The sequence below is a fragment of the Pleurodeles waltl genome, chromosome 8, assembly GCF_031143425.1.
Source record: "Pleurodeles waltl isolate 20211129_DDA chromosome 8, aPleWal1.hap1.20221129, whole genome shotgun sequence".
Classification (NCBI taxonomy): Eukaryota; Metazoa; Chordata; class Amphibia; order Caudata; family Salamandridae; genus Pleurodeles; species Pleurodeles waltl.
In genome coordinates, this window is record NC_090447.1 from 592,364,302 (window position 1) to 592,379,438 (window position 15,137).

Sequence of the window (15,137 nt, forward strand, 5' to 3'; positions counted from 1 at the left end):
TTCCCTTGGAACAGGTGCCACCCCAGGAGAGGTTTCTCCCACCACCGGAATGGTATCCTGAATGGTAGGGTGGTTAGGGGATACTGTGATACCCTTTTTACCTGTTGATGGAGAGGGATCCTGAGTTTTCAGGCCTTCTCTCCTTTGCTTTTTCATTTCAGTAGAAATGAGAGGGAACAATTCCTCAGGGATGCCCAGCATGGCTGCATGGGCATAAAACTCTACATCTGCCCAACCTGAGGCCTCTAGGTCATTACCTAAGAGACAGTCTACAGGTAAGCTAGGTGATACCACCACCTGCTTAGGGCCAGTAACTCCACCCCAACTAAACTGAATTATAGCTAAGGGAAGAAACTTAGTGGAGTTATGGACATCAATAATCTTATACTGTTGTCCAATGATGTGTTGTTCAGGAGGCACTAGGTTTTCAGTCACCAAAGTGAAACTGGCACCTGTGTCCCTGTAGGCCAAGGCCTCAACACCATTTATTGAAACTGTCTGCCTGTACTTATCCATTGTAAGGGGACAAGCAGCCAGTGTGGCAAGGCCAATGCCACTAGGTGTGACAGAAACTGTCTTGGGACTGATTACATCAGTTTCCACTATGGACCCATAAGTGAACCCAACTACACCCTTTGCTTGACTGTTGCCAGCAGTCCCACCACTAGTACCACTACTGCTAGGGGCACTAGAGCTTGCTGTATTAGTGGTGGTAGGCTCAGGGGGTTTACCTGGACAGGACTTATCCCCTGGCCTATGGCCTCTGTTTTTACACACAAAGCACCAAGGCTTTTTAATGTGTGCAGGTTGGGAAGAAGAGGAAGAATTTGTTTTATCCCCACCCTCTGAAGAGTGTTTAAGATTTGAAGTGGGATCTTTGGTTTTACCCTTATCCCCATGCTTATCTTGAGATTTTTCACCATCTTTCTTCTTATTGCCATCTTTGTCACCCCCTGTATGAACTTTTCTGTTCACCCTTGTTCTGACCCATTTGTCTGCCTTCTTTCCCAATTCTTGGGGAGAGGTCAGATCAGAGTCCACCAAGTACTGGTGCAACAAATCAGACACACAATTATTAAGAATATGCTCTCTCAGGATCAAGTTATACAGGCTGTCATAATCAGTAACTTTACTGCCATGTAACCACCCCTCCAAGGCCTTCACTGCCTGGTCAATGAAATCAACCCAGTCTTGTGAAGACTCCTTTTTGGTATCTCTGAACTTTATCCTGTACTGTTCAGTGGTTAAGCCATAACCATCCAGGAGTGCATTCTTAAGAACTTGGAAATTGTTAGCATCATTTTCTTTTACAGTAAGGAGCCTATCCCTACCTTTTCCAGTAAATGATAGCCATAGGATAGCAGCCCACTGCTTTTGAGGGACATCCTGTACAGCACAGGCCCTCTCAAGTGCAGCAAACCACTTGTTAATGTCATCCCCCTCCTTGTAAGGGGGAACTATCTTGTGCAGATTCCTGGAATCATGCTCTTTTGCAGGATGACTATGGGGAATACTGCTGCTGCCACCATGGGTATCTAAACCCATCTTCTGTCTTTCCCTCTCTATTTCTAAAGACTGTCTATCCAAATCCAGATGTTGCTTCTTGAGCTTCAGTCTGGTTTGCTCCACTCTCAATCTATTGAGCTCCCTTTCTAACAATCTGTCATCAGGGTGGGTGGGAGGGACATTTCTAGATACAGAGGTATGATGGGAATGAACAGAAGGAGACCTGTCCCTTACAAGGGGCACCCTAACAGCTTGGCTACCAGCATAATGTGAGAGCACATCATCAGTATGATGTGATTCAACCTCTGTACCAACTATGCTAGACTGTCTAGTAATGGGCAGGCTGAGAAGTTTCTTTCCTGAACCTTTTCCTGGGGGAGTCCCTGGATCAGATTGAGAACCATTAGCTACTTTTTCTACAGATTGGGCACTTATGGCCTTATCCTGTACTCTAAGCATATTAATTAACAGTTCTAAGGAAGGATTCTTCCCTACACTCAAACCTCTCTCTATGCAGAGACTCCTTGCTCCTTTCCAGCTAAGGTGATCATATGCAAGTTTGGACAGTTCAACTTTTTGGCCTGTGCCAGACATTTTTAGAGAGAGTTAAAGTGATAGACAAAGAGAAAAAAGTTTTCAGAACTTTTTGGAAAGACAGAAAAAACTTTTTAAACTTTTAAGAACTTTTTGAAAGTTTAGAAGTACTTTTCAGCACTTAGAAAAGAGTGAAAAGAGGAAATGCAAAACTTTTTGGCTATGTGTATATACACTGACCTTGTTTTGTATATTTTTCTCTTATGAAAAGTACAATGACAAGAGTGGTAAGTAGTCTCAAAGCACTTATCCCACCACTGCACAACCAATGTAGGAGGCTGGACTGGCTTGTAGTGAGTACCAAGGGGTACTTGCACCTTGCACCAGGCCCAGTTATCCCTTATTAGTGTATAGGGTGTCTAGCAGCTTAGGCTGATAGATAATGGTAGCTTAGCAGAGCAGCTTAGGCTGAACTAGGAGACGTGTGAAGCTACTACAGTACCACTTAGTGTCATATGCACAATATCATAAGAAAACACAATACACAGTTATACTAAAAATAAAGGTACTTTATTTTTATGACAATATGCCAAAGTATCTTAGAGTGTACCCTCAGTGAGAGGATAGGAAATATACACAAGATATATATACACAATAGCAAAAATATGCAGTATAGTCTTAGAAAACAGTGCAAACAATGTATAGTTACAATAGGATGCAATGGGGAAACATAGGGATAGGGGCAACACAAACCATATACTCCAGAAGTGGAATGCGAACCACGAATGGACCCCAAACCTATGTGACCTTGTAGAGGGTCGCTGGGACTATTAGAAAATAGTGAGAGTTAGCAAAATAACCCACCCCAAGACCCTGAAAAGTGAGTGCAAAGTGCACCAAAGTTCCCCTAAGGACAAAATAGTCGTGTTAGAGGGAGAATGCAAGGAAAACACAAATCAGCAATGCAACAACGATGGATTCCTGTCTGAAGGTACCTGTGGAACAAGGGGACCAAGTCCAAAAGTCACAAGCAGCTCGGAGATGGGCAGATGCCCAAGAAATGCCAGCGGTTGGTGCAAAGAAGCTCTTACTAGGCTGAAGAACTGTGAATACTGCAGGAACGACAAGGGCTAGAGACTTCCCCTTTGGAGGATGGATCCCCCACGCCTTGGAGAGTCGTGCAGAAGTGTTTTCCCGCCGGATGGACGCCAACAAGCCTTGCTACACGCAAATCGTGCGTTTGGCGTTTTTGGACGCTGCTGGGGCCCAGGAGGGACCAGGAGGTCGCAAATTGGACCTGCAGAGAGAAGGGACGTCGAGCAAGACAAAGAGCCCTCACTGAAGCAGGTAGCACCCGGAGAAGTGCCAGAAACAGGCACTACGAGGATGCGTGAAACGGTGCTCGCCGAAGTTGCACAAAGGAGTCCCACGTCGCCGGAGACCAACTTAGAAAGTCATGCAATGCAGGTTAGAGTGCCGTGGACCCAGGCTTGGCTGTGCACGAAGGATTTCCGCCGGAAGTGCACAGGGGCCGGAGAAGCTTGCAAAGTCGCGGTTCCCAGCAATGCAGCCCAGCGAGGTGAGGCAAGGACTTACCTCCACCAAACTTGGGCTGAAGAGTCACTGGACTGTGGGGGTCACTTGGACGGTGTCGCTGGATTCGAGGGACCTCGCTCGTCGTGCTGAGAGGAGACCCAAGGGACCGGAAATGCAGCTTTTTGGTGCCTGCGGTTGCAGGGGGAAGATTCCGTCGACCCACGGGAGATTTCTTCGGAGCTTCTGGTGCAGAGAGGAGGCAGGCTACCCCCACAGCATGCACAAGCAGGAAAACAGTCGAGAAGGCGGCAGGATCAGCGTTACAGAGTTGCAGTAGTCGTCTTTGCTACTATGTTGCAGGTTTGCAGGCTTCCAGCGCGGTCAGCGGTCGATTCCTTATCAGAAGGTGAAGAGGGAGATGCAGAGGAACTCGGCTGAGCTCATGCATTCGTTATCTAAAGTTTCCCCAGAGACAGAGACCCTAAATAGCCAGAAAAGAGGGGTTGGCTACCTAGGAGAGAGGAAAGGCTACTAACACCTGAAGGAGCCTATCAGCAGGAGTCTCTGACGTCACCTGGTGGCACTGGCCACTCAGAGCAGTCCAGTGTGCCAGCAGCACCTCTGTTTCCAAGATGGCAGAGGTCTGGAGCACACTGGAGGAGCTCTGGACACCTCCCAGGGGAGGTGCAGGTCAGGGGAGTGGTCACTCCCCTTTCCTTTGTCCAGTTTCGCGCCAGAGCAGGGGCTAAGGGGTCCCTGAACCGGTGTAGACTGGCTTATGCAGAATTGGGCACATCTGTGCCCAACAAAGCATTTCCAGAGGCTGGGGGAGGCTACTCCTCCCCTGCCTTCACACCATTTTCCAAAGGGAGAGGGTGTCACACCCTCTCTCAGAGGAAGTTCTTTGTTCTGCCATCCTGGGCCAGGCCTGGCTGGACCCCAGGAGGGCAGCTGAATGTCTGAGGGGTTGGCAGCAGCAGCAGCTGCAGTGAAACCCCAGGAAGGGCAGTCTGGCAGTACCAGGGTCTGTGCTACAGACCACTGGGATCATGGAATTGTACCAACAATGCCAGGATGGCATAGAGGGGGCAATTCCATGATCATAGACATGTTACATGGCCATATTCGGAGTTACCATGGTGAAGCTACATATAGGTAGTGACCTATATGTAGTGCACGCGTGTAATGGTGTCCCCGCACTCACAAAGTTCAGTGAATTGGCTCTGAACAATGTGGGGGCACCTTGGCTAGTGCCAGGGTGCCCTCACACTAAGTAACTTTGCACCTAACCTTTACCAGGTAAAGGTTAGACATATAGGTGACTTATAAGTTACTTAAGTGCAGTGTAAAATGGCTGTGAAATAACGTGGACGTTATTTCACTCAGGCTGCAGTGGCAGGCCTGTGTAAGAATTGTCAGAGCTCCCTATGGGTGGCAAAAGAAATGCTGCAGCCCATAGGGATCTCCTGGAACCCCAATACCCTGGGTACCTCAGTACCATATACTAGGGAATTATAAGGGTGTTCCAGTAAGCCAATGTAAATTGGTAAAAATGGTCACTAGCCTGTCAGTGACAATTTGGAAAGAAATGAGAGAGCATAACCACTGAGGTTCTGGTTAGCAGAGCCTCAGTGAGACAGTTAGGCACCACACAGGGAACATACACATGCACACCTATGAGCACTGGGGCCCTGTGTGACAGGGTCCCAGTGACACATACATATAGGCCACAAACCTATGAGCACTGGGGTCCTGACTAGCAGGATCCCAGTGACACATAACAACCATACTGAAAACATAGTGTTTTCACTATGAGCACTGAGGCCTGGCTATCAGGATCCCAGTGAGACAGTGAAAACAGTGACAAACACCCTGACATACACTCACAAACAGGCCAAAAGTGGGGGTAACAAGGCTAGAAAGAGGCTACCTTCTCACAGAAGGACAATATTTTCTTCAAGATACTAATCATCCAAAAGCAAGAACTGACTATTCTATTAATCTGGGAGTCAATTTTCAAAGTATTATCAAATGTCACACCCAGGATTTTGGCCAGAGCTATTGGCATGGGTATAATACCACAAATGTCTGGCCATCAATGTTCAGTCCATATTGAACTGTCTTTTCCAAACACCACTGTTTTTCCCCTGTTCATTTTAAACCTGTTCTCCCTTATCCACCTGCTGACTTCCCGCATATAAGCCTGAAATCATTCTGCTGCCTCTTCTTCAGTCATGAGAGATGGAAGCAATAATGTGAGTATCATCAGCATAGAATGATACCTGGAAACTGATAGAATGTATCAGTTTCACCAGGGGTTCAACATACATATCAAATAGGGTCAGGCTGAGGGTTGACCTTTGAGGAACTCCACAGGAAAGTTGAAGGAGGGCAGCTTGAAATCACCACAACTCACTGTGATCGATCTGTCACATAGGAAAGACTCCAGGAGCTTAAAGGCAACATCCTTCAGCCCAGCCTGCTGCGGCCTTTGCACCATCAGAGATGGAGGGGTTGTGTCACAGGCTACCAACAGGTCTTACAAAATCAGGATTGCCGCACCTCCCTGATCCACTTGTCTGAAGTGGCTATAAGTGCTGATTCATTGCTGTGATTCTTCCCGTACCCATTCTGCGAAGGGCCCAGGGGTTCGTGATCAAGGAAATAATTGGCTAATTCCAGGTGTATATGCTTCTCCAGGATCTTTGCAGGAGCAGGCAACAAACAAATTGGGCATAAATGTTTCAGGGCTCTGAAGTCCCAATCAGGTTTCCTTTCAGAGGAATGAACGCCGGCAGAAGGGAGAATCTGGCTAAAAAAAACTGGGGGTGAGATGTTCTAAGGCTGCCCTATCCTTACCATGGCATGACTGAGTCCCAGAATCACAGGGATGGTCACTGAGAGCTTGGAAATCTGTGTGGATCTTTAAAATGTTCTCTTTAAAGAATTCAGCTACTGTATTGCAAAAATCTTGTGTGTTCTCAACTTCTTGATGTATTGGGGTAGACAGAAGGAAATGTACTAGATTGAAAAGTTATTTCGGGGCATTTATGGCCAACCTTATCCTCTGGGAGAAATATGCAACTTTAGCTTCTTTATTAGCCTTTTTGTATTTCAGGATAAACTCCCTATATTTGATTTTCTCTACCAGCTCAAGTGCCAATTTCCACTCATGCTCCTGCCCCCAACACTGCCTTGGGAGCTCTTTGAGGTCTTCTGAAAACTATGGGGCATATGGTTTCCTCCTGCTCTTTAAGCCTACTCTCATAAGTGAGGTGACCTCTTCAACCACCAACCTAAACCCAATTATTAAAATTCTCAGTCAAAGAACCCAGGCCCATCAGGCCCTTCTCTTTACATTTATCCAGTGTGTGAGCTAACTTCTAGCTTCAACTTTACCTCAATTTCTAAGGCTCTTGATGGTGCTCTGAATGTGTTCCACCACACTTGCCCCTGGACCTTAAATAACACCAAACTATGATCAGTCCAGTCTAGCTGCGAACACTCAGTAGTGTTCAAAACCTCTTAATTGGAAAAAAAACATCAAGTATATGACCAGCTTTGTGAGTCGCAGATTTAACTCATTGGATGAAGCCAAAGCTGAGCATAAAATCCAAAAATGCCCTAGTGTACCAGTCCAGCTCTTCATCCAAATGAAAATGAAAATTCCCCCAAGATAATGAAGTTAATGCAAGAGATGAAGGGCTCCAACACTTGATGCTAATGAGAGATTAATTGCTAGATTTGGGACCCAGTGGGTGATATATCAACATCCCTGCCAGCAGGACTACATTATTAATTTTGATTTTGAAGTGTCCTGCTTCACAACCTTTAATGCAAGTATTAATCATTTGTAGCATACAACTCAGCCTAATGGCCAGGCCTTCTGCCCTCCGGACAGTCCTATCCAATCTGACTACCCATTTACCTGGAGGGGTAGCAATAGCAAAATCGAATATTCACTAATTTTATACAGGTCGCAAACAGATGAATTATATCCACCCGTATTGCTGACATCTTGGGCAGTGTACCCCTTGTTCCCGACCCCATTGTGCTAGTTTCTGGGTTGTAATATACAGGTCAAATATTGTTTTATAATGTTGTGCCTGGAGAGATGCTAACAGCAAGGAGGTACACCCTAACTCTGGAGACTCTTTGAAGGCTTCCTCTTCCACATTTAGCTTAATACTCCATTTTTGACTATGCTTCACTAGATCATCAGAAGATTATCTGTCAATTCCACATATAATAATCGTATTCTTATCGGGTGAGTTCATCTTATCTAGTAAAGAGTTCTTACCAAATCCTACTGGTCCACCAATCTTTCGTACAATAAAGTCTCTTACTTGTAAGTACTTAAAAAAGCCTGTTTGACCTAATTCGAATTTCCCCCGTTGGCTTCCAAAAGTCATAATTGTAGAATCCTCAAAAAAATCCCCAAGCCTTTGCATGCCCTTTTGATTCCACTGCTCCATAATACTATCGTGAAAAATCCCAGGGAGAAACGTATTATCTTTGATCAGAGTATAATAGTTATACCATCCCAATCCCATTTTCTTTTGCAATAGACCCCAGATTTTAAAAGCTGCCTGTAGAACTTTAAGCCGAGTTTTCTTAAAGTAACTTGGTTCCAAAAGCTTAAACATCACCCCTTTTGCATCTGGGCCAATTAACAGCTCAAAAATACTAGGGTCATATTCACTATCATTTACCAGTGTTCCCCTTATAAACAATGATTGCATATACTGAATTGCAGCTGCCATCTTGTACAATTTAAAGTTGGGGAGGGACTATCCACCCTTTCCCCTTGAAAGTGTCATATATTTGCTCGCCCTACGTATCTTACTGTATGACCAAACAAACCGCATAATTAGTTGATCTAATTTCCTTAACCAAGATTTCTCAATTTCCAATGGTATTGCATGAAATACATATAATATTTTTGGTAGGAACGTCATCTTTATCAAATTACACCGTCCCATGATCGTCATGTGCAGGTTGTCCCATCTACTAAAATTATATCAGGCACTTTCCATGATAGGCAAAAGATTATACCGGACAATCTCCTCTACCTGAGGTCGAATATCAATCCCTAGATATACTGCGTGTTCTACTTTCTGTGTATCTGACGACCTACAATACTCATTCATAACTATTTGAGTCTTACCTCTATTGAGGAGATAACCAGAGATTGCCCCAAAATTCGTCCTCAATTTCTCTCAGGGTGAGATCAGGATTCGCAGTTATAACTGTCACATCATCTGCATAAGCCAAAATCTTTGTTGACCACCCATAGCGGATAACTGGCTGAACGTTCGTATTCTTTTCCAAAAAACGTCTGAAGGGATCTAAGTATAGAGCGAATAATAGTGGTGAGCATGGACATCCTTGCTGTGTACCCCGTTTAATCCTAAAGGGATGGGAGCATTCTCCCCCAATCCTTATACTAGCACTCGGTTCTTTATATAGCGCCTTGACAGCTATAGTGAATCTTTCTCCTAAGCCATATACCCTTAATATATCCCAAAGATACTTCCAGTTCACTCTGTCGAATGCTTTCTCTGCATCCAATAAAATCATGGCCATAGGTTCTGCTGCCACATATGTAGCATCAAATAATGCTATAACCCTCCTTATGTGGTGAGTTGTGTCCCTACCAGGAACAAAACCATGTTGGTTACAGCTTAGCCAGCTTATGGATGCATCCAGACAGTCGCGTCACTAATATTTTGGAATACATTTTTGCATCACTATTCATCAGGGTAATAGGGCGGTATGAGCTTAAAATATATGGATTCCTCCCTTTCTTTAAAAAATACCACAATATTAGCAGAGCCCCAGGATGGAGGAGGATTACCTCCCATCTGCATGTGTATCATCAATTCCAACAAAGCTGATGAGAGCATCTTCTTAAAATGTTTATATAGCTCTAAAGGAATACCATCTGGCCCCACAGCTTTCCCACTTGGGAGTGCCTCAAGTGCAGCTACCATTTCCTCAACTGTCACCTCCTGCTCCAATACTTTTTGATCATCTGCCGTAATCTTGCTAAATCTAGTCGGCATCAGCCAATGACTATCAATATGCTGTCCCATATAAGCCGTGTCATATAATTCTGTAAGGTATTCCCGGAAGGCTTCCTTAATAAAATCAGGTCTCATTACTGTCAGGCCTGCCTTGTTTTGTACTTGCATAATTATGCCTGAGGTTGCCCTCTGGCGAGTCCGCATAGCTAATATATGCCCTATTTTTTCACTATATTCATAGCACTCACTTAGTTTTGTTGCTATTTCCCCTGCTAACCTCTCGGGCGAATAGTTCCCAAGGGCCATTTTCGCGATTGAAACCTGATGTATAGCATCCTCGACCCCAACATCATTCCTAATAGCCAGAATAAGCTGCTCTTCTGCTGTCTGTAAATTCCCCATGCATATCTGGAGTAGTGTTGTTGCCTGCTTCCGTCTCTTTATACTGTACCCCATAGTTTCCCCCCGTATAACTGCCTTTAATGTATCCCAAACTATTTCTATTGGGGCTGTTCCAATATTGAAATCAAAAAATTCCTTTAACCGCACACTCATGTGCTGTATGTACAAACGATCATTCAACAAACCGTGCTCGAAAGTCCAATTCCTCTGAATTCTCTGGCTTTTTCTATCCTTTATCATTAATACCAGTGGGTTATGATCCCCCATAAAGCGAGGGTAGAATTTAATCTCTAATTCGCCTAGAAATATTGGAGATATTAAAAAATAGTCAAATCTAGCAAATTTCCTATGTGGAGCGGAAAAATAGGTACATCCTGGTTTAGGACCTTCCAGAGCCACCCATGCATCTATTAATCCAACCTTCCTTTGCATATTCTTAAGAGCTTGAAAAACTCTAGGTTTCCGCCCTGGATGTTTACTCCTTCTTATATCTCTTAAGTTCTGTGCCCCCTCCCATGACCCATTAAAGTTCAAATCACCACAGATAATATATGGTGCGGGCCATAGTATAAGTTATGCAGATATAAAATCAAATAATGAGGGGTCATCTTCCACTGAACCATATAATGAGCATAACGTAAATCTAACGTTACCTACTACACATTCCATTATTACCCACCTACCAATTGTATCTGCTTTCTGCCGGTTAACAATACAGTTAGTACTAGCTGCCATAATCGCAACCCCTTTTGTTTTAGTCATCTGTTCAGTACACCCTAATAAACGCAACCCCAGGCTTCCTAACAATTTCCTATCTGCCTTTTCTACATGTTTCTCTTGCAGGCAGTAGATATCTGCTTTTAACGTTCTTAAATCCTCTGCGGTCTTTTTTCTCTTCCGGGGGTATTTAACCCACATATATTAATGGTTGCTAACCTAATACTTGACATATGTATATTCTTAATTGAAAATTTCTGACTAACTTGGGTGATTTAGCCTTGCACCTAGCAAGTAAACATCCTACATTGGTAAAATCATACATAACACTACACATCCTTTTGGGTACATATTTCCCACTTTTCCCCCCATCCCCTACCCCCAACTGACCTTGTCCCCACCCCCCCCTCCCCATCCCCCCCCAAATCTCCCCTGACACCCCCCTCACCCTTCACCCCCCAAAAAAACCCACACCCTCTCCCTCCCCCACCCTGCTTGAGACAGTCAGACCACCGTTGGCCTGAATGTTGCTGTCGCCTAGGCACCTCCTACCTCCCTTCACCCCCACCCCTTAAGTGACCGGCATCTTATACTCCCCTCGAGAATCCTAAAACCACATAGGTTCTTCACATCACATTAGATTACAACCCAAGCAAATACTCTTTAGCCTGGATTTCAGAATTAAATACTCTAGTTTTTCCATTGAACACAGTTTTGAGACGAGCAGGAGCCAGTAAATACGCCTCTCCCCCTTTGTCTTGAAAATGTTTAATCAGCTGCCGCAGTCTCCAGCTTCGTTCCACTGTAGCATGACAGTAATCAGGTCGAGTGAAAAAAGTTGCTCCGCCTCCACTACGCATGGCATCAGGACGGGCTTTTTCATATATAGACTGTCTTAAAAGATAGTTCGCAAAATAGATCAGAATAGCTCTAGGATGTTTGGATTCCTCTCTGTGGCCTTCCCGGCGTACTAGTGGGTATCTATGTACCCTCTGGACTTCAGCTTCCCAGTCCCAATTGGAAAGCTCTGGAAATGCTTCCTGTAATACTTTAATCATATAGGCCCTGATATTACTGCCTTCTGCTTCTTCTTTGACGCCAAGAAAGCGTAAATCATTTCTCCGTTGCCTGTTTTCCTGATCCTCTAGCTTCCACATCATGTCGGTTAATTGTCCTTCATGCATTGTAGTTTGCGTTCTCAAAGCCTTGATCTCTCCTTCAACGACCGACATCCTTTCTTCCATTGAACTTAGTTCCCCTCAATTTCTGTGCAGGATTTGACCACCTTACGTACCTTTGTTTTGTAGCCAGCCGTGCCCTACGACTTTCTGCTCTTGTCTCAGTTTGTAACTCCTTTATTGAATAATATATAGACTGTAACATTTCAGAATCCGTGTGTCGATCATCTAATGCATGGGTTGGGACACATACTGATTCATCAGCCATCTTAGTTGCCTTCTTGGAAGAATGAGTCTCTATTGCACTCACAAGATCTGTGCCTGAATAGTCCCATTTGATGGATTTCTGGATCTGGGCGAGGGCTCTAAATGATCTCTACTGCTAACGACCAGCCCCTTACTTTTCTGCCGCCGTCGTCACACCGTGGTCGCTGCGAGGGACAAAAAACAGGCAGATTCAGAAGAAACACTATCTCTACTTTCACTTACCCCTAGATCACTGTTAGTAGAGTCTGAGTCCTCTGTTAAAGATTAGAATTTGTCCCCTCCATCTTTGGACACTTCTGGTACCTTTGCAGGTGCCTTTGAAAAAGCTCCTTGCGTGAGTAGGGGTGGAAAACGTCCCTGTTCTTGGGACCCGAGTTGAGGATTCCCTTCATGGAGCGTATATGTCTCTGCATCCTTTGGCCTTACAGACTCTCCTCCCCCCTTGAGCACCGCACTCTCAGCGACTTTCGAGAACATAGAGATTTGCTCCCCGTCTGAAGGAAGGTCCTTCTCTTGACTTCTACCATCAGGAAGTGCTTCCACCTCTCTATCTTCCATCTGTTTCATGCCTTCTGTTGATCGCATTCCTACATGAGGGGGGGAGAGAAATGCGCAAGATTACCCTCTTGCATACTTCCTTTCCAAAAGCCCATAATTTTAGGCTGTATTTTCTTTCCCCCGGGCGGAGATATTAGAGGGGCATTGCTTTTGACTTCTCTACGTGTTCCCATAGCCTGTTTCCCGCTTATTTTCCCAAGCTTTAGGGTCGGTCTTTTGCTACCGGAGGCCATTTCACCACTGGATTTTTTAGCCCGGGCAGCTCGTGTTCCTTCGCCTTTCTCCCCAAGATTTCGACTAGTTTTGGGTGCCATGCCAATCAAAAGATCGCAAATAATTAAATCACAAGTTCTTTGCAAGCGTACTAGCCCAGTTTGCGCGCTCAACAGCAGCACGCAATGGGTTTTCAAAGAGCAGGAATTCACAAACTTCAAGTAGGCTTGGGTGTACATACCCTAATGGCTGATCCAATTCAATTCCTGAGCACAGCTTTTAAACAGGATACTTAAACAAATCCTTGCTCCTACAAGCCCCTTAGCTCTAGCTTAGCAATCAATCAATTACTACTTTTTAGCAATGTCCATAGACCCATGCCTATCATGTCCATACATAATGCACTGTACCAGAGCCAACTCACACAAAAAAAGGAGGGGGGCTGGTCCCCTCGAAAAAGTATAGCGCAGTCCTTACAGAGCCTCTACCACAGACCTAGTAGCTGGTTACGTTTATGGCCCGGCTGCTTCTCGATATCTTCCAGGGGGGGCTTGTCCTTCTGCTCTCACCCTCCTGCTTCTTCTTTACATCATAGGAGCAAGGGGGAACACGGGCCCCCCAAGCCGAGCCGATGATAATGATGCTGGCAGAATATACAGATGTATGCAGAGCAGAGTCCACTTAAATCCCCCCCCCCCCAAAACAAAGGGAAGCTCCAAGAGAACTTTCCAACAAGCCGGTACTCACCAGTACAAGCCAAGTGCTGGCGCCACACGCGCCCCAGCCTTAGCGTGCAGGGAATCCCAAAAATATGAGCAGAGCGACGAGGCAGCGGCGTCTCCGCGGCCTCGCTCGCTCCGCTCGTAAAAAACGCGGAAAGCCTCGGGCGCCAAATGGGCTCCAATGCACCCTCCATTACAAGCAGAAACCCGGGGGAGCAGCGCTACTCCGGACTGAGGAGCGTCCTCAGCCCGCTCTCTCCCTTCCCCTTGAGCCAGCACCGGAGGTGGGCGTGGTGTAGCGCGGACTACGCTGACGCCATCTGCCTCGCGATCCTCGCCTAGTTTGATTATTGTTGCTTTTACTTGTGGGATCCGTTTCAGATGCCCCCTAGTTTGGCATGGATTCCTCACAGAGAAGAAGTGTAGTGCTTGCATTTTTTGTGACTGGAGGGTGGTTACTCAGACACTGATGTGTGACAAGATGGAGCCTGGGCTACATTTGGAAACTCTACAAGGGGCTTTTATCAAGAGATTACTAAATAGATTTCTTGATCACTGTCATTTGGTGAATGGTAGGAAAGAGGTGGTGAATCGGCAGAGTTTTAAGCAGGCTCTATCATCTCTTGTCCCTGATTGCCATTGAAGGCCGATAAGAGTCAGATGCATGGATCTCAAACATTATAGTGCCTCTGTTTTGGAAACTCTTTCCAGAGCCAGCATCATAACTACCTGCTGTGAGAGCCATCCCCTTGTATAAAATCTGTGTGTGCACTGTGGAAAGAAACTAACATTTGAAAGGGAAGCATCCCAAACCAGTTCCAGAGCTTCACATAGAAGATCCATATCATCTATTTGGAAAAAATGACAATAACATGGGAGCTGAACCACCCCACTTTGTCCCAGTTCCAAGTTCTTCATGCAGAGTACTCAAAGAGGTGCTGTATGACCAGGATTCATATCTGCTGGTAGTAAGTCTCCCAGAGATGAATGGATATCTGCCGAAGTCTGTGTAACTTGATAGAGAAGCTAAGGGCCCTTCGAGCCCCTTGAAGCCTTCTTTCGTACTCTGAGGGGGCTGGATAGTATCTGGAGTGTTACAATGCTATTGTGAGTTTTGAAAAGTCCCCCTTCTGCTCTTCGTGCATGGTTCATTTGGCAAACCACTTGAAGCAATATTACCTTTTATTATCAGTATGACATCTGGTATATCTGCCATGAACTAAGGGGCAGTGAGCAACTGCCAATGATCTGTATGTCTTCAACACTGCAACCAAGGACTTCCCCTACTGCCTGGAGGCTGCAACTCCTGCTAAAGAGTGGCAACCACTTATCCCAGCCTGCCAACCAACATCTCTGCCACAACCACTTATCCCAGCCTGCCAACCAGCATCTCTGCCATTGCTTAAGGAGTATGCCTGCTTCCACTGATGAGCTGAGTGTTCAGACATCAACTTTGCTGCAGCTAAGGACTTCCCTAA